Source organism: Oratosquilla oratoria, chromosome 5, assembly GCF_046742065.1.
Source record: "Oratosquilla oratoria isolate Oo_2021 chromosome 5, ASM4674206v1, whole genome shotgun sequence".
NCBI classification, from domain to species: domain Eukaryota; kingdom Metazoa; phylum Arthropoda; class Malacostraca; order Stomatopoda; family Squillidae; genus Oratosquilla; species Oratosquilla oratoria.
The window spans coordinates 34,564,979-34,587,478 of record NC_134781.1 but is presented as its reverse complement, the minus strand read 5'-3'; the positions used below and the strand labels follow the sequence as shown (position 1 = coordinate 34,587,478).

General features: G+C 36.4%; 1 pseudogene; it reads right to left on the bottom strand.

Moving 5' to 3' along the window:
- The window catches only part of LOC143025735 (E3 SUMO-protein ligase KIAA1586 pseudogene), a 48,581-nt pseudogene that overhangs the window by 1,258 nt on the left and 24,823 nt on the right, over positions 1-22,500 (bottom strand).

Genomic DNA, 22,500 nt, shown 5'->3' with positions numbered 1-22,500 from the left:
TTTCTCAAATATTCATTATCAAACCCACCATCGTGCAAACTTTTTAACAGCGACGCATATATTTGTTCTGCTCCTTGTCCTTCCAATTCGACCAAATCAAAGAAAATTGTTGGTGATAGATCAAAATCTTCAGTCTTCAAAAAAATTATAACAAGTGTTTTATTAGATACGGTTGAAGCTTCATCCACGATGACACAAATTTTCAAATTTTGTTCAATGATTTTGGTAAATATTTCATTCTTTATATCCTTTGCAATGTGGTCTACTATTTTCACAGCAGTTTTGCGAGAATGAAGTCCAACACCCATGTCAACTCCATTTCTTATTTGAAGTTCAATCTCATCTTCAACATCAGAAAATGGCCTGCATCTTTTTGCCAAACTGTAGACTGTATTGAAAACTCTGCATGTAGAGGCAATATATCTCTCATTCATTTTATCAAAACTTTTCGTAATTGCATCATATGCATGATCCTCTTGTTGCTTTACACAGACACTATGTGCCTTTGATGAAAAATGCTCCTTCATTTTTTTCCTGAGAGATGCTTGCTGAATGGTTTTATTCTTTCCTGAGGCTTCGACACTGCAGCTTCCCCATTCAACTGAAACTCTAATTCCTTTTATATTTAGAGAATCAAATTTGGCACAATGATCACAACCAAGTTTCTTGCTACGAGAAATCAATCCATCATACTTTTTTTGAAAATCCTCGTATTGCATCGCACTCCAGCAGTCTGGCAGAGATGAAGCGGCATCTGACTGATCTGAAGGTGAGACAGTAGTTACAGTACGCCTATGAGAAGCAGACGTTGCATCAGCATTATTCATCAAAGATGGAGGTATAACTATTGCATTCTCAGTGGCTTCTTCCACTGAACTTTCAGTCCTTGGGATTTTATGCACGAACTTTAGTATATTTTGTTGCCTCTTCAATTTAAGGTCTAAAGACCTAAAAGTATAAACAAAAAGGGAAAACTGCTTTACTAACGTTAGAAATTAGGATTGCTACAGTATTTTTACTGAGCGATGTAAAATACGATTTTCTTCAAAGGCTTTTTCCAGAATAAATTTCATAATCAGAAGGAAGTAGCATGAATTGTGCACGAATATATTTAATACTTAGGCTACCCTGTTATAAGGGAGTTCCAAAATACAAAAGCAGTTGATTGAAAAATAGAGAAGAGATAGGAGGTGCAATCAATGTGCTTCGTATCCTGAAGAGAAGAATGAAAAGATAGGAAAGGCAGCAGCTCTAGTAAAATTTATTGACCTTTAACTGTACGTACTTTATGATTGTGTGTGTGCAAGTGTCTGTTACATACTGACATATGTTTGTGTGTATGTGTGTCTGTATATAGTGCGTATGTATGCATATATGTATTAATGTGTATGTTTTATATAAGTGCAAGTCAGGGTGCCAAAATTGACCATTTTATTGAGATAATCTTGCAATGAAGAATTCCATTAAATTAGTCCTAGACTTGGTCCTTCATCTGAGAATAGCCCAGCTTCATTATCATGGCTATAAGCCCTAAAAACTATAGTATAAACATATGATATCAATATCTAGACTATAAATACCTTTCTATATTGTGAGAAAAATGTTAACTTTAGCCAAACCTTCAGTTGAGAATAGTCCAGCTTCCCTTAGGCCTATCAATCATCTAAAAACAAGGCTATAGCCTTGTTTTTAGATGATTGATTTCAACAAATGATGATTGATTTTAACAAATATTTAAGATATAAAAACCTTTCTAAATTGTTAGAAATATGTGAAAATCTTTAACTTAGATAGCTACCACTCACCCTAAACCCCTAGCTTTACATTTATTGTTATAGTCGGTGTATTTCCATCTGACACTAATTTGCAACCACTTCTTAGCCACATTTTCTTTATATTATTGTTATCAATTAGATATTCTAACTAGAAATATGGAAAACTAACAATATTATATTTAACATGCATCTCTGGCTGCCAAACGTAAAAAATAATCAAATATTTACATACGAAAAACCTGAAAAATTGTCAGGTGGAAAAAAAAATGGGGTATAGACCTGGGTGCCAACCTATAGTTAGTCTCGTGATCAAAAAATTCGATTTGGGAAACCTAGTGCAGGTGTATTTATTTTTTTACGGACGCATGTTTGTGTGGGGGTAGTGTGTGCATGTGTAGGCTATGTATGTGCTTACACGTGTGCATATGTGTACATGTACATGAGTATGTGTGTGCATGTGTGCAATGCATTTGTGTTATTTATAAACAAACATGTTTGTGTGGGTAGGCCTAAGGAGTGTGTATGAGAGTGCGTGTATGTATGTATGTCCATAATTATAATAAAATGTAGTTTAATAACACAAATATACAGAGAAACCAAGCACTATATACATGAAAAAAAACTGGTAACCACTTGTGTAAATAAACTATGCAATAAATCACTAACGAAAGTTACGAAACAGTCCCGGTACTTATCGGATGAGATGCAGAAGACCACTGACCAGCTGAGCAACTAGTCGGTTCGCCAGTTAGCCGGTTCGCCGAACTGACAAATTTGCGTGAGCCGGTTCTAGCGAATAGGTAAGAACCGGCTGAATCCCACTAATGTGTGTATGTATGTATGTATGTATGATGTATGAATGCAAATATGTGCATATATGTATGTTGCATATATGTATGCACATATTTATTTATATATATTTTTATATATATATATGTATATTTATATATATATATATATTGATAAGTATTTTAGACAAATTATTTGGATGATGGAGAACATAAACACAGGGGAAGGCTCGGAACCCTATGCACTCTAACGTTTCGTTCGCGTAGAACTTCTTCAGAGAGTGTATGTAGAACTGCAATTGGAGTTTATGTACTAAATCTAATTATCTTTTCGGACACTTGGGAAAGGTCGTTTTTCTGGCGTGTTTTAGAATTAAAATACTAGTTTCTTTAGCTAAATTGATAAACCCTCCTCGATGATTCGATGAATTATTAGTAGAAATATATGCTGATTCAACAATTCTTCTAGTGAATTTATCAAAACCTTTATGTAGCACTTCAGCTTCTCTCCAGTTTGGTAAATGATCGAATTTTTCCGCATGAACTACTAAAGAATTAGATGTCCTATGTGCTTTTATGTCGTTTTTATGTTCATAAATTCTTTTTTCTAATCCTCTTGACGATTCGCCATAATAAGCCATTGAGCAACTATTACACGGGATTTTGTATACGACGCTGTTTTCGGAATTGGTTCTCTTTTCAGAAGTCTTTACTAAATCACCTATCCTCTTGTTAGTTATTTTAGCTATGTTTATACCCGATTTTGTTAAATATTTGTCTATTATTGGTGACGTTTCTGAGCCAGGTACTGATATAAAATTTGTATTATTTTTATCATTTCTCTCTTTCTTTCCGCGATTGTAAATATTTATTGCTTTTCTTTTTGTTCTTTTCAACATTCCCTCTGGATATCCAAGTTTGTCAAAGGTTTTCATAATGTAATCAAATTCGCCTTCTAGGTATTCATTACTACTGATTCGTAGTGCCCTGAGAAAAAATCCTATTACTATACCACTCTTTGTCCTATCATCATGTGCGGAGAAGTAATGTACTAAATCCTCTTTGTTTGTTTCCTTTCTGTATACTGAGAAAGTTACAGTTTTTCCCATTCGTCGTATTAACGTATCTAGGAAGGGCAATTGTCCGTTTTGTTCCTCTTCTACGGTGAACTGAATATCGCTGTTGACCGCGTTAAGCATTCTCACTTTATTATTTACATTGGTGTTTTCGGGGATGATTGCGAGGACGTCGTCTACATATCTAAACCAGTGTGATCCCCTACCATTGATTCTGATGAAGTTTTCTTTTTCTAATAACTCCATATATAGACAGGCCATCACTGCACTCAAAGGACTACCCATAGCGAGACCTCTATGTTGTTCATATTCGTCACCATTAAAAGTAAACGCACCGAAATTTACGCATAAATCTATCAATTCTATATAATCTTGTTTTCTTATGGGTAGGTCAGTATCGTTCATATCTTTTATTACTCTCTTTACTGCTTCTAATGCACCGTTAGTGGAAATATTTGTATATAACGCCTTGACATCATAGCTTACTAACTTTTTCCCCGTGAAATCTAAATCTTTTAGTCTTGTCAAAAGATCGTTAGAATTTTTCAAATGTGTATTGCTGATCGATCCCATTGCCTGTGATAGCGGTTTGGCTAGACATTTCGCTAGTCTGTGGGAGGATTGGGGTATTTACATTACTTCTCCGCACATGATGATAGGACAAAGAGTGGTATAGTAATAGGATTTTTTCTCAGGGCACTACGAATCAGTAGTAATGAATACCTAGAAGGCGAATTTGATTACATTATGAAAACCTTTGACAAACTTGGATATCCAGAGGGAATGTTGAAAAGAACAAAAAGAAAAGCAATAAATATTTACAATCGCGGAAAGAAAGAGAGAAATGATAAAAATAATACAAATTTTATATCAGTACCTGGCTCAGAAACGTCACCAATAATAGACAAATATTTAACAAAATCGGGTATAAACATAGCTAAAATAACTAACAAGAGGATAGGTGATTTAATAAAGACTTCTGAAAAGAGAACCAATTCCGAAAACAGCGTCGTATACAAAATCCCGTGTAATAGTTGCTCAATGGCTTATTATGGCGAATCGTCAAGAGGATTAGAAAAAAGAATTTATGAACATAAAAACGACATAAAAGCACATAGGACATCTAATTCTTTAGTAGTTCATGCGGAAAAATTCGATCATTTACCAAACTGGAGAGAAGCTGAAGTGCTACATAAAGGTTTTGATAAATTCACTAGAAGAATTGTTGAATCAGCATATATTTCTACTAATAATTCATCGAATCATCGAGGAGGGTTTATCAATTTAGCTAAAGAAACTAGTATTTTAATTCTAAAACACGCCAGAAAAACGACCTTTCCCAAGTGTCCGAAAAGATAATTAGATTTAGTACATAAACTCCAATTGCAGTTCTACATACACTCTCTGAAGAAGTTCTACGCGAACGAAACGTTAGAGTGCATAGGGTTCCGAGCCTTCCCTGTGTTTATGTTCTCCATCATCCAAATATATATGTATGTATATGTATATATATATATAAATATATATATATATATGTATATATATATATATATATATTATATTATATGTGTGTGTGTGTGTGTGTGTGTGTGTGTGTGTGTGTGTGTGTGTGTGTGTGTGTGTGTGTGTGTGTGTGTGTGTGTGTGTGTGTGTAGGTAGGTAGGTAGGTACGCATGTATGCATGTACAGTATGTGTGTACGTATGTGTATGTGTACGTATGTATGTATGTATGTATGTATGTGTGTACGTATGTGTATGTATGTATGTATGTATGTATGTATGTATGTATGTATGTATGTATGTATGTATGTATGTATGCATGTATGATGTATGTATATATGTATGTATGTATGTATGTATGTATGTATGTATGTATGTATGTATGTATGTATGTATGTATGCATGTATGTACGTAGGTATGTATGTATGTATATATGTACGTATGTATGTATGTATGTATGTATGTATGTATGTATGTATGATGTATGTATGTATGTATGTATGTATATGTATGTATGTATGTATGTATTTATGTATGTATACAAATATGTATGTACAAATGTATGCATATATCCATATATGTACGTATACATACATGTATGGATATGTGCATATATGTATGTATGTACTGTATGTATGCATGTATGTATGTATGTATGTATGTATGTATGTATGTATGTATGTATGTATGTATGTATGTATGTGTTTATGTATGTATGTATGTGTATGCATATATATATATATATATATATATATATATATATATATGTACGTATGAATGTATACAGTATATGTATGTATGTATGCATGTATGCATGTATGTATGTATGTATGTATGTATGTATGTATGTATGTATGTATGTATGTATGTATGTATGTATGTATGTATGTATGTATGTATGTATGTATGTATGTATATGTATGTATGTATGTATATATGTATGTTTGTTTGTATGTATGTATGTATGTATGTATGTATGTATGTATGTATGTATGTATGTATGTATGCATGTATGTATGTATGTGTGTGTGTATGCATGCATATATGTATGTATGTATGTATGTATGTATGTATGTATGTATGTATGTATGTATGTATGTATGTATGTATGTATGTATGTGTATGCAAATATGTGAGTACAAATGTATGTATGTATACATATATGTATGTACACATACATGTATAGATATGTGCATATATGTATGTATGTATGTGTGTATGTATGTATGTATGTATGTATGTATGCATGTATGTATGTATGTATGTATATATGTATTTATGTATGCATATATGTATGTATACATATATGCATGGATATGTGTATATATGTATGTATGTATGTATGTATATATGTATTTATATATGTATATATGTATGTATATATGTATATATGTATGAAAATACGAGGAACGTCAACAATGGAGAGACCTAACGAGACGTGGCAACTGACAGACCTATCAGGTCTAACAGGAGGAGGGTGAGAAAGGTGAGAAAGAATATATGTATGTAGGTAGGTAGGTATGCATGTATATATTTACAGTATGTGTGTACGTATGTAAATGTGTACGTATGGATGTCTAGAGCCCTCATATAGCAGTGGACATCGTTCCTGTCTTGAATGCAGAAGTCCGATTTCTATTCCCGTGGAACCGCTGGGCAATCGTTTAAAGCTGTATCATCCCGTAGGGGATAGCCTAGTGATTCTGCATTGGATCATGAAGACTAGAAATGTCCACGTTTATATATACACATTTCTTATCATGTAAATGCGGAGAATTCTTCCTTTTGCAAACGAGCAGGAAAGCGCTCTACTTTTTATCTTTATAATGTTGAGTTTGTTACGACACCTGTTCATTGTTCAGTGGCCCCGGATATCATGGGTTTTCCGGGCACTATCTCGAAGTTCAGGAATCTTATCAGTTTAAACAAGAAAACGGTCCTTTTAATCCCACCGCGCCGAACACGTTCTGTGAAGCCATTACCAAACCAGGCCAGTGGAAAAACGAGTGTGGAAATCGGTAAATATATGTCTAGATAAACAGTTAAATTGATAGATAGGTAAATTATTAGATAAGTTAAATTGTTAATCAATGAATAGATAAAACAAATAAAAAGGTAGATTGATAAATAAGTAGATAAGTAATAAGTGAACAAATAAGTCAATAAACAATAAATAGATAACAAATAAACAAAACAAAACAAAACAAAGGGCACCTGTTAACTGATAGGGTCACTATTTAGTGGTGGATGAACTTCCTGATCCATCTATATTCCACTGAGGAGCTACTCAGTACAGTCGCTTTATAAAGTTCAGTCCATGTCAAGTGGCTGCATCACGTGATGTTGATTTAAAAGGGCTGTTGAATTGCCATTCATGACAGTCACATTGTAACTCTTGTAACTGATGTCTGTCTGGCCAAGATTTTTTTTTCTTCTTTTTCTTCTGCTTTGGTATCACGATAAGATTAATTCTATTCTATTACCTAATTATTCGAATCTTTATTGTTTATTTATATTTTCTTATCTATTTGTCTATATATTTATTCACCTATTTATTTACCTATTCATTCATTTATTCATTTGCTTATTTACTTATTCTATTCATCTGTTTAGTTATTTGGTTACCTGTCATTTGTAACTTCTTCCGCAATCGGAATTATCAACGCTCAGCTGAATGAAATCATCTGGCGTTGGCCCTTTTTTTTTTTTTTTTTTTTTTCCTAAGCAGAGCCGACAACCGGAGACTGCTCCCATCCTCTTCGTCCCGCCAACCGGTGACACAGAAACCATTACAACCACAGACAGCCCAACGTTTCATTCCTCAAGAGATCCAGGCCTTAGGGGAATCGAGGAGCGTGGCCGGTTACTGTAGGGTTACGGGACTTGAGTCAGTGGAATGTGAGGGTGCGGCTATGACGTCACCATAGTAGAGAGGCCAACTCGCACCTCCGGTTCGATCCAAGGCCACGTCGCCCACGGAACAATGAGAGGGGCTGTTTTGCTCAATGGGGTAACACCCATATTATTAATGTACACAGAGAGGGGTGAAGAGCCTACGCCAGAAGACGCTGAGTAGCTGCCGCCGACGCCGTCACCTTTGCCCTGTCATGCGTTTAAACCATTGGAGGTCACAGTCACTGCTGGGAATTCGGAAAGGAGTGCGGGACTCTAACCCATAACTAAACGAATCAGAGAACAGCACGCATAATGATGATAATAGCAATGATAATAATAATGATAATAATGATAAGATTTGTAGTAATAGTAATACTACTACTACTAATAATAATGATTATGATAATAATAATAACAATAACAACAATAATGATATTAATGATAATAATAATAATAATAATAATAGTAATAATAATAATAATAATAATAATAATAATAATGATAATAATAATAATAATAATAATAATAATAATAATAATAATAATAATAATAATAATGTAATAATAATAATACTTGCAACAACAACAACAACAACAACAACAACAACAACAACAACAACAATAATAATAATAATAATAATAATAATAATAATAATAATAATAATAATAATAATAATAATAATAATAATAATAATAATAATAATAATAATAATAATAATAATAATGATAACAATAATAATAGTAGTAGTAGTAATAACAATAGTAATGAAATGACGATTTTATACATTTTATATGAACGTATATCTAGCTTGTATTTCTGTGCCAAATTCCCATTCAATTTAAGTGTTTACGAAATACATGTATAGGTGACCATATAACGGGGAGTAAGGGCGAGTGGGAAGGCAAACCCTAGAGAGGATGGGGGGAGGGGAGGACGCTAGTACCCCCCCCCCTACACCCTCCACACCTCCCAGGGTCGTCCTTGAAGTAGGAGGGAGGATGGGTGGCCCATACGTGCCCTCCACAAAAAAAAAAAAAACTCTTTCATGAGGTAAAGATATTCTGGGCATCACTCTTATGAGGAAGCGGTTGGCTTATTGAGCCCATTTTATATAACATACAAACATACGAATGGAGGAGAGTGCAGGAGTTTAGGGTCTACACGAGGCTGTTGCATGTATATTATCATCCCTATCCATACATGGCTACTAAATCTATTCCTTTCGTTAACCACTCTTTTGGTCAACCAGTTCTTGCTTATTTCCTCCTTAAACTTAAAATTGACCAATTTAAACCCCTTACTACGAGTCCGACCCTGTTGTTTTAATATGATGAAACTTCCCTGCATCAGTCTTGCCAAACCCCTTGACCCATTTGAATACCTTCAATGAATACCTCGTTGAGATGAACATTTCATATATTTCGTTAAAGCAAGTGTCCAGTTGCCTTCCTTAATATTTGTGGGTTTGTTGCCTAATCCTCGCTTTGAAATAAAAATATGTTTTTAGGATATTAAGGGCGGTACTTGAAAAAATGCCATACGAGCGCTCTCTAGCAATAAAACCTAGAATTTCTTTCTAGTTAAGCTTATTCGGTTTACTGGCTTATATATATATAGATATATATATATATATATATATATATATATATATATATATATATACATACAGTGTTTGTGTGTATGTGTGAAGATCTGGAGTCTGGGATCCATGTTGAAGGGGAGAAGTGTAATCACCAGACTCAAAGTAGGAGGTTTAATGGCCGACGTTTCGATTCTAGTCCTAGGACCATTTTCTGGGGTGTGATGAGGTATAGAGATCAAAGATCTTATTATATTGGCCATAGTTGGAACTGGTAGAGGCAGTCTCCTCCGCCGAAGCTACCCGGTCTCCTCCTCTTCCTCTACGAAAACCAGACCACAGGTCACAAACGTGCGTTGATAATTGTACACAATTGATCCCACATACATTCTTAAAATTCACAACGAATAAATGCAATAAAATAAAATAAATAAAATGCACATTTGTACCACAACTAAAAAGATACAAATCATGGCAACAATTATAAAACAACTGGTCACATGCGTGCACAGACAGCTGTTCACAGTAGTCTTCACATATATTATCAAATTCACAAAGAAATAAAATAAAATAAAATAAATATAAAACCAATACAAAAACCATATACAAAATTATACAAAATATACAAAAAATACACATATGATAACAGAAAGAAACAAAACTTGCTTCATTCACACACAAGATCAACTCAACCTTCTATACACATAGGTATACGCTTCTCCCCTTCAATATATATATATATATATATATATATATATATATATATACAGTATATATATATATATATATATATATATATATATATATATATATATATATATAACAAAATAATGTCGTAGCACATTGGTAAAATAATACTAATGACCCACTTTCGGAGAAGTATAAGCGAAAGTAAAAGGATCCGTATATTTCGATCACTAATTGTGATCCTCTTCAGCAAATGTGAATTACAGAGTGGAGAACAACAAGTATTTACACAGAAGTAGTGAGGTAAGCAGGAAGGGACGGGGGCTCAGGTCACGTGTCCGGCGTTGTGTGGACATTGGTGTATTTTGTCCACTGCTAATGTAGAAGGTAGCATTTTATTTATTGCTAAGGAAGTTATACAATCTGGTGACCATTGACCATAGGAAATATTATAATTTGGAAAATTATTAATTAGAGAGGATTCTATTATTTTTCTTCTGCATTTAGATTTGTAAATTATATCAGCGTCGTCCCAATTGATACGATGATTTTTGTTGGCGACATGCTGAAATTCCGCCGTGTTTCAGCATGTCGCCAAAAAAAATCATCGAATAAATTGGGACGACGCTGATATAATTTACAAATCTAAATGCAGTTTCAGAAGAAAAATAATAGAATCCTCTTTGAATAATAATTTTCCAAATTATAATATTTCCTATGGCCAATGGTCACCAGATTGTATAACTTCCTTAGCAATAAATAAAATGCTACCTTCTACATTAGCAGTGGACAAAATCCACCAATGTCCACGCAACGCCGGACACATGACCTGAGCCCCCGTTCCTTCCTGCTTACCTCACTACTTCTGTATAAGTACTTGTTGTTCTCCACCCTGTAATTCACATCTGCTGAAGAGGATCACAATTAGTGATCGAAATATACGGATCTTTTTACTTTCGCTTATTCTTCTCCGAAAGTGGGTCATTAGTATTATATATATGTATATATATATATATATATATATGTATGTATATATATATGTGATATTGCTATAGTTGGGCAGCAGATTCTCTTTTAGACAAATGTCATTAAAATTTGCTGCAGCTTCTGCGTTCATAAGTTTTTTGCTGACATTCTCGACTTTTCTTATGCTGGCGCGCTGTGTCGTGCTAAGTTCTCTAATTACCTGGCCAAATAGCATGGGTGGTATAGGTAAAGGCGTGGGAATTATCTTTTTTTTTTTTTTTTTTTTAATAGAAAGATCATCTACAAAGACGTGAAACCTACCAACGACAATGACAAAATAGATCTGGTTATTTTCTATAAAAACATGAAGACATCCCAACTCCTTATTAAGAACAACCCCTGCCAGAGGACACCGGAACTTCAACGTAGCCATCTCGTGTATGAACACTCCTACAGAAAAAGGAACTGTGAAGCCCTCAATGAAACATACATAGGGATGACTACGACGAAGCTCACGAGGCGTCTCACCCTTCATCTCTCCAATGGCGCTATCAAGCGACACCACGAATACGTACATCAGACCCCACTGACAAGAAAGAATTTGGAGGAGGGCATCACTATTTTACAGACAGAAACAAACCACACACGCCTTCATATCCTAGAAGCTTTATACATCAAAGATAAAAACCCTACCATGAACAGACAGACTCCGGACTCATTCACTATCCCCACATCAAAAGACATCGAACTCCGCTTTAGGCTCACGGCCGCTTGGCCCGAGGACGGCGCTACGCGTCCTAATTCCTGATTGGTCAACCGGATCAACACTGAAGTGTTTGTGATCTGTGTATTGTGTATATATAATCATCTCCCACACACTGTACTCAATAGCACTGAAGATGCCTAACTGTTAGGCGAAAGCTCTGCATGAAAATTAAGAAAATAATTCCCATGCCTTTACCTATACCACCAATGCTATTTGGCCAGGTAATTAGAGAACTTAGCACGACACAGCGCGCCAGCATAAGAAAAGTCGAGAATGTCAGCAAAAAACTCGTGAACGCAGAAGCTGCTGCAAATTTTAATTATATATATATATATATATATATATATATATATATATATATATGTATATATATATATATATTCACTATTAACCCACTATCGGAGAAAAAATGACAGAGGTACAGGGAAACTGTATATTTCGACTACTATCTGTAGTCCTCTTCAGCAGAATGCTTACAAGAAGTTAAGGTACAAGTATGTATGAGTAAGTGAGGGGTACATAAAAGGGGATGGGGAAAGTGGGGGGACTCAGGATACATGCCCTTGAAATGGTTGGGTCAAGGAAGGACAGTTGGTGGTGTTTTGTCCGACCGCTCTTGACATTATTTTGTTGACCGCTAACTTCGTAATACAATCTGGGGGCCACTGACCTTTTGAAGTATTAAAGTTAGGATAATGTTTTATTAGAGAAGATTCTACAATTTTCCTTCGATAGCTACAGTGTGATTTGAAAATAATTGATGCATTATCCCAATCTAATCTATGGTCTTTTTGGGATAATGCATCAATAAAATAGAATGAAATAAAATGAAAATGAATAATGTGCTAACGTAAAGTGACATGACATCTCATCGCATATCGTTGTATGACAGAATGTTATAAAAAATATATACATGGTACAGTTTTACATATGGTAATGCAAATAATAAATAAATAAATAAATAAATGGATAATAACATATTCGGACATATTCGGACAGAATAAAAATAATAATAACAATAATAATAATAATGTGATAGTTTGGAGTGGGCAACGTTCTCTTTGACACATCATTGTATGACATAAGATATAGATTAATACATAAGATAATGCAATATGAGCAAATGAGAATGGGAAAATTTCACAGCTAAATACGCAGCCATAAGAACCTGCCCCAGAACAGCGCCCACATAGAACGACAAACTCCATCCGGTGCCCAAACGTCCACACTTCCTGAGTTGAGGGCTTGAGGCCGGTCAGTTCGTATTTTTATTTATTTTTTTCATTTTTACTATATTTCTTTGGCATTTATTTATTCATTGTTTTATCCCTGTTTCATTTTATATTGCTTCATTTTACGTCATACAACAGATACGATGAGATGTATTTTCATTATTATTTTTTTTATTTCTATTTTTATTTCTATTATTATTATTATTACTATTATTATTATAATTTTTTTCTATTTGTTCATTATTAGTTTTCATTATGTCTCATTTGCTCATATTGCATCATCTTATGTATTAATCTATATCTTATGTCATACAATGATGTGTCAAAGAGAACGTTGCCCACTCCAAACTATCACATTATTATTATTATTGTTATTACTATTTTTATTCTGTCCAAATATGTCCGAATATGTTATTATCCATTTATTTATTTATTTATTATTTGCAGTACCATATGTAAAACTGTACCATGTATATATTTTTTATAACATTCTGTCATACAACGATATGCGATGAGATGTCATGTCACTTTAAGTTAGCACATTATTCATTTTCATTTTATTTCATTCTATTTTATTTTATTTTATTTGTCTGGATCTTTATCTTTATATCATTTTATACTATAAGTTATCTTATGGCACTTTTTAGGATTCCCACATTTTTACATCACTCACTTCACTTACACTGTTACACCTTCGGTCAACATTCCACACACACCGGAGCTGTTTTATAATAACATCACAAAAATTTATTGCATACTGTATTATAACTATTGTTCATTGTATTAAAAACCATTGTACAACCAAACGGAACCCACCTCCAAGGAGGGAACGCGGCCCTACTCAGACTATGTATACCGCCAGCTTCACTCCAGAGTCACATTCCTCTGAAGAAGCATAGAGCGAAACCGGTCAGGAATAAACTCAGAAACTCGGAACTAGACCCGTGACTTCTTTTTTCACCTTCATCATATACATATACATACATACATACATATGTATATATATATATATGTTTATATATATATACATATTTATATATATACATATATATATATGTATATATATATATGTATATATATATATATATATATATATATATATATATATAAGTAATGACGAACGACATGTCGAGCTTTTGCATTTCATAAAAATGTGTGACGTCACGTTTTATATATTCAATCACTCTGCAACTGTTACGCTTTTTCTTTATGATATATTATATCTTCCACTATATCCAATACATTCTTATTGTAGTCTGATGTACATTTTAAAATTCCCGTGTACGTTTTGAAAATATGCTTGATCTACCAACGACCGATGACTTCTCAGCTACACTTAAAAAAAGAATCAACTCATCAGTTGAACTGTACCGAAATATTAGCTATTTATCTAAAAAGTCATCGCACCACTTCTTATAACTAATCAAGTCGCTACCTAAATCTTACAAGCCTCAAGAATTTACATATTAAAGCTTCAACTCTATCTTTCAAGAAACAACGTAGACGGAGAAATTAGGCAAGACAGAATCGACATCTTGATTTCAAATTTTCTATTCAACCATAAGTAAAAGTACGTACCTTGGGTGCGTATTTTTACTTCAGGTTGCCACTTACTCTGTGTGAAACTAATTTAGTAAGAAGCCTTGCGTGGGGGACGGTATCAAAAACCTTTGCAGTCGAGATATATTAAATCTATATTGTTTCTTTTGTCATAATTTGAGATGACTGTTGTAGAATTCGAGTAAGTTAGTCACGCAAGAACGTTTCCGTCTGAATCAAACAGTTGCTTTCTAAATAAGATTCGATAGGATCTCTAATGATAATTTCCATAAATTTTCCTACGATTGAAGTCAAGCTTATAGGCCTGTAGTTATTTGGTTTCTTTTTGTCGCCTTTTTTTAACATGGGAGAAACATTAGCTAGCTTCCATTCTCTTGGGACATCTCCGGATATGATGGATTTCTTGAAAATAATTTCCAATGGAACAACAATCGCATTTTTCATTTCCTTTAAGATCCTTGGATGCCAACCGTCAGGCCCTGGTGTTTTATTAACTTTGAGTTTTTCTACACATCTTTTATTTTTTTTTATTTTTTTATATATATATATATATATATATATATATATATATGTATATATATATATACATATATATATATATATATATATATTTTTTTTTTTTTTTTTTTTTTTTTTTTTTTACCATAGTAAGTTCACCCTAGACTTTTCAAAAATTTCAGGTTGGAGCTCACTTTCAGGTGTTTCGTTTACGAATACTGAGATAAAATAGTTGTTTAAGATATCACACATACCCTCACTTGAATATTCAAGTTGACCGTCAGCAGATAATAGTAGGCCAATGTGATTCCTAACAACCTTTTTATCTCTAATGTAACTATAGAATTATTTGGGATTCTCTTTGGATTTGTCAGCGATATTCATTTCGTATTGTCGTTTTCGTTTTTTATTTCCTTTTTTAAATCTCTCTGCATTATTGCATAACTTTGATAGTCAATAAATGAACCCGAGCACTTGTATTTTTTATAAGCTTGTCTCTTTTTAGCAATATTTTTTTTTTAGTTTCTTTGTCGAGCCATTTTGGGTGAGCCTGACTTGGGGACCGTCTGTCCTTAAACGGGATGTAGGTATGAATCATCTTAGTAAGCGTATTATGAAATATTTCCCACATCTGATCTACAGGTCTTTCGCTTAATTTTGTCTCCCAATCTGTAAGCTCTTGACGTAGTCCTATAAACTAAGCTCTACTAAAATCGGGTATTTTAGATACACAAGTATCTATTCTAAAATTTTTAGCAATATTTTCACTAATTTCTAAATCAATTATCATGCTTTCACGGCTAGTGATCAATAGATCGAGTAAGTTTACATCTCTTGTGGGCTCTTTTACATGCTGAAGTAAGTAATTGTCACCGCGAAAATCTAGCAAACGACTACCTTTATGGCCATGTTCAAGGGTCATCCAATTGATGTCAGTAAAATTGAAATCACCCATTATCAATAGGTCCCGGTTGCAGAAACTAGACAGTTCTTGAAATAACAGTTTGTCGTCAGCTAATGATAATGTTTTTGGCCTATATATTACACCTATATTCAGTTTTTTTTCATTTGTTTGGGCTAATTCTACCCACAAGCTATCATATGCATCCTATTTCACTTTCTCTAAAACATAGGCATGGACATTGTTTTAACGTACAACAGAACACCCCAACTTTCTTGTGGTTTCTATCCTAATGAAAGAGTTTAAATCCCGCAATATTAAATTTAGCTTCAAACTCTTTACCATTTAACCATGTCTCGGTTATCCCTATCATATCGAGATTTTTGCTTTTGACATACTCCTGTATTTCTTGGAATTTATTCCTAATACTACGAACATTAAAGTACATGTATTAAGAAACTCGTGATTATTTCTTTTTGACACATTTTGTATTTCAATATCATGCCTTACATTATAGTTTTGTTCTTTATTGACACCTTGCTCTATATTGACACTTATTCTTTCATTGACATCCAATGCCTCATGGACATTTGTTCCATCATGGACATTTGGTCCTTCACGGTCATTCGATCTCTTATGTATACCTTGCCCCCCTACGTCACCTCGTTCCACACCGGCCACCCGTCGTTCACTGACATTCTGTCCGGCATCACTTCCTAAAATTATATTCTGTCCTCCACTGACATTATATCCTACCGCGATATTTTGTCCTCCACTATCATTACACACCATCGTGATATTTCATCCTCCACTATCATTATATCTCATCGTGATATTTTGTCCTAAACTATTATTACATTCCATCGTGATAATTTGTTCTTTGACATTACATCCTAATGTAATATTTCGTCCTCTATCGACATTATACCCTAAAATTATATTTTGTCCTACACTGACATATTGCTCTACATTATTGCTATACCCTACTCCGTTTTCCCCAATACACTCTATTCCCCCTTTCCTTTGAGTTTCTACCCCAAAAAAGGAACTAGTTCACTACAAACTCCCACAATGAGGTTTGTAAGAACGTCTTTGCCTCTGCGAGTAAGGCGGATCCCATCAGAAGCATAAAGGTCATGATGCCTGGAAAAGAGATACCAAAGATCAAGAAAGTGGTATCCCAGTTGCGTGCACAATCGTGATATCCTCTCATTGATCCCTATGGCTCTACTGTTCCAACACGAGTCTGCGTAGATCCTCGGAAATATCCCACAGACTACGTGACGGCTCCCATGCTCCTTAATCTCCTGAAGAAGGACCTTGTAATTGCGAACAAGTTCCTCTGATCTCATCCTACCCACATCGTTACTTCCTGTATAAACAATCGTAATCGTGTTCGTCCGCCTTTGATCCCTGATGGTCTGGGTACAATCGGCGATTCCACGGCCCGGTTGACATACAAGCTTGCAACGTCGTTTAGTCTTCCGCTGCAGGATGTCGCCATAGCCTCGCACCATGGAGTCCCCTACCACCAGGATCTCCTGATTTTCAGCCACCTCATCCTCTAGTAGAGCAAGACGATTGGCTAGAGCCAGCGGTTGCTCCGCAGTGGACCCACTTACCGAACGCGGGCTCGAGAAACTGAGCGCCACTCGTTCACGGCAGTGGCAATAGTGGAAGATATGGAACGCTCTTTGGTTTGTGGGGAGGATTCATCACAGAGCGCACTCCTGAGAAGACGAATCTCCTCCTCACACATCCTGAGACGATCCTCCAGGTTCACACAACCTTCACAAGCCACCTCGCTCTTCCTTCGGCAATACAAACGGCAAAGAGCAAATAAAAAACAACAAAAGAAACAAAACCTGTCACTAAATAAACTAAGTACAAGAAGCTTGCTCTGCTTACCTTATACTATATATGTATATATACGAGAGGATGTGAATCCGAGAGATCTTTCAACAGGAGTGTGAGAAAATTTACTAGGGGACTCTTAGATGCTCCCTGACGCCATGCGATTTTGTATTTTGTAAATACATATATATATATATATATATATATATATATATATATATATATGTATATATATACATATATGTATATATATATATGTGTGTGTGTGTGTGTGTGTGTGTGTGTGTGTGTGTGTGTGTGTGTGTGTGTGTGTGTGTGTGTGTGTGTGTGTGTGTGTGTCAATAATCATCTCTAATAACCCTTTCATTATAGTAGACCGATTAATGCGTATTACTCCGGCTGTCGCCACATGATTTTATTCAGCCGCTCTTATTAGGCACACATGATCATCTGGACCTGAAAAGGTTAACTCCTGTCGAGGGAAGCACTCTAAGGGTTAATCTTGATTGTCCTTCTTGGTGTGGTGGAAAGTGTACCAAGAAATCCTGACCACTCGGAGCTCAAGGGGATCTTTAACACACGCGAGGACGATGAACACAATGGGAAGGCCGGCCGGCAAGGACATGTCGAAGAATAGGACCTGAAAGAAGAGTCAGTCGTGGGAGGGACTAAAATAAACAACGATATCGATGTCCGACCGGCAAATAAAACAAGAAACAATGAAGGATCTTAAAGAAGAGCCGGTCGGCCAAGAAAGAGGGTGGGAACAAAGGAAACAACGATACGGAAGGCCGGCCGGTAAACATAAAGGAATTGAAAAAAGAGCCGACCGGCCGGGGAAAAAGGGAGGGAACAAGATAATCTACGATAGTGAGGGCTAGCTGGCAAACATAACAAGAAAAAATTAATTGAAAAAAGCCCGCCGGCCGGGAAAGCGGGAGAGACTAAAATATACAACGATATGGAGACCGGCTGCCAAACAGAAGAAATAAACTGAAAGAAAAACCAGCCGGTCGGGAATGAAGGAGGGACAAAAAAATCAGTGAGATATACTAAAATGAAATAGAAATAGAAAATAAAGAATGATACGAAAGGCCGGCAAACAAAGCACGAACGAAGGAATTAAAAGAAAAAAATCCGGCCGGCCGGGAAAGTGGGAGGGACAAAAATATTCAGTGATACATTAGGCCGGCTGGTAAACGCAACAAGAAACAAAGGAATTGAAAAAAAGCCGGCCGGCCGGTAAAGTGGAGGTGACAAAAATAAATAACGATACGGAGGGCCGGCTGGCAAACATAACACGAAACAAAGGAATTCAAACAAGAGCCAGCCGACCGGGAAAGTGAGAGGGACTATAGAACAATGGCTTTCTTCCTCGGCTGAATAAATTCGATCACAAAGACAAGAAATAAACCAAAAATTAGGGCGATATGGATAGAATCGCCAACCAGCCGAGGCCTTTACGTTTCTTTCACTGAGAGGCTCAAAAACTCCCTTCCTTGATTTTTCCACTCATTTGTGAGTTGAGTACAAAAAAAAAAAAATTACACTTCCAACACATTCATGCTTTTCTTCTTCTTCTTCTTCTTCTTCTTCTTCTTCTTCTTCTTCTTCTTCTTCTTCTTCTTCTTCTTCTTCTTCTTCTTCTTCTCCTCCTCTTTCTCCTCTTCCTCCTCCTCCTTCCTCCTCCTCCTCCTCCTCCTCTTCCTCCTCTTCCTCCTCCTCAGAGGAAATCTCTGAAGCATGGTTTGTCACCTAGGGTTCCCCATGAACTCCGAGGTTTCTTGGGGGTTTGCCAGGGAGAGAACAGTAATAAATAAAATAAGCTAAAAAAAAAAAAAAAAAAAAATCAATGAGTAGATTTTTAAAGCAGTTTTTATATTTTTCTTTTGTCTAGAATTGTCAATAAAATTGATGGTGATAATGTTCATTTACGTAAATTGACTAACAGATAAAGAAAATTTTCTTTGTAAGAGAAAAATGGGTGAATTAATATTCTAAAATACTTTCTTGGGTAAAAGTTCCTTGCGACGTCACTATTTTCGGAATATAAAAAGTTTTCCTTAGTGTATAATTTTTAAATACACTTTGCAGCGTCTATATACACGCATACACAGGCAAAATGGGAAACACACACACACGCATGCGCGCACACACACACACACACACACACACACACACACACACACACACACACACACACACACACATTCACATACGCACCTGCACACACATATACATTCACGCACATTCATATACACACGCACGCGCGCACACACACACACACATACACACACACACACACACACACACACACACACACACACACACACACACACACACACACACACACACACACACACACACACACACACACACACACACACACACACACACACACACACACACACACACACACATACACACACGCTCACACACACACACACACACACACACACACACACACACACACACACATGCACACGCACACACACGCACACGCACACACACACATACACACACACGCACTCACACACACACACACACACACACACACACACACACACACACACACACACACACATACACACATAAACACACACACACACACACGCACGCGCGCGCGCGCGCAAATGTCCCACGGACTGGAAGACAGGCTTCATTACTCCCATCCCCAAATCTTCCAATCCCCAATTCTTTAGTGATCTCAGACCCATTACTATCACTCCCATTCCTAGTCTTATTTGTGAGGATTTTGTCTTCGAGTGGGCATACTCCAAAGTCAGCAAATTCATTGATCCCCTGCAGTTTGGTAACGTGAAAACATCCTCCACCACTCAGTATCTTATCAGCTTCCTTGACTTTTTCTGTAATAATCTCGAGCAATGCAAGACTTCACTTGCAGTGGGGTTTATTGACTTCAAGAAAGCCTTCGATCTTGTTGATCATACCACTATCATCACCAAAGCCATCCACCTTGGCCTTCCTACCTCCTTGGTGGCTTGGCTATCTGACTTCCTGACGGACCGTTGTCAAGCTGTCAGATATCAGGGACACGTCTCTGCAGTCCAGCACCTATCCTGTGGGGTACCACAGGGAACAAGAATGGGGCCACTGTGTTTCCTGATACTCATCAACGATGCCCTGGGAGGCACACCGCACAGGTGGAAATATGTTGATGACTGCACGGTGGGGATCCCTGTGTCCAACACTGACCTGAACTACGACCCACTGCAGGACACGCTGGACAAGCTACACACATGGACAGTGCACAACAAAGTCTCCATCAACCACAAGAAAACTGTGGTAATGCACTTCCACACCTCCAATGACGTTCTCCCCCCTCCCCTGCTGACAATTGACGGCCAACCCCTACAAGTGGTCCAGTCAATTAAACTGCTGGGGATAACCATCGACAATATGTTGACCTAGAATGAGAACACCGTCAGGGCAGCCTCCTACAAGCTGTATATGCTGCACCCACTGAGTTCATTAGGGGCTCAGGCTGAAGATCTCGAGACCATCTACACTTTCTTCATTTTACGGTGGGGATTCCTGTGTCCAACACTGATCTGAACTACGACCTACTGCAGAACACGCTGGACAAGCTACACACATGGGCAGTTCACAACAAAGTCTCCATCAACCACAAGAAAACTTGGGTAATGCACTTCCACATCTCCAATGACGTTCTCTCACCTCCCCTGCTGACAATCGACGGCCAACCCTTACAAGTGGTCCAGTCAGCTAAGCTGCTGGGGATAACCACCGACAACAAGTTGACCTGGAAGGAGAACACCGCCAACACCGTAAGGGTAGCCTCCTACAAGCTGTATATGCTGCGTCGATTGAGTTATTTAGGGGCACAGGCTGAATATCTCAAGACCTTCTACACTTCCTTCATTTTACCCAAGTTGATGTACGCTCACCCTCCTGGCCCTCCTCACTCACAATCACGCAGCAGCGACAGCTGGCGAAAGTGCAGAAAAGAGCCTGTCGCACAATCCTTGGCAAATAATACACCACGTATCAGCACGCTCTCATCATACTAGGAATACCCACCTTGCTTTCCACTATCATCAGAGTCTGAGGTCGTTTACGGTCACCCTAGCTAAACATCCTGGGCACCGGAACCTGCTACCTCCACAGGTACCACGACCACGGCTGCAGGTGCGGCACCAAAATACCATCTAGAAGGTCAAAGCACGCACCGGCCGGTGTAAGAGGAGCCCCATACCGACATTTACGGTCTTAATCAACAACAAGAATTAACATTGTTTTACTACACATCTATTCCTCAGCTTACTTTTTTTTTTATGCTCGTAACATCTTTTCACTGCCATAGTTTTATATTATTATAATCTTGTAGGATGTATATTTTCAGCAGTACATACATACATTCATATACCAAAGGCTTTTTC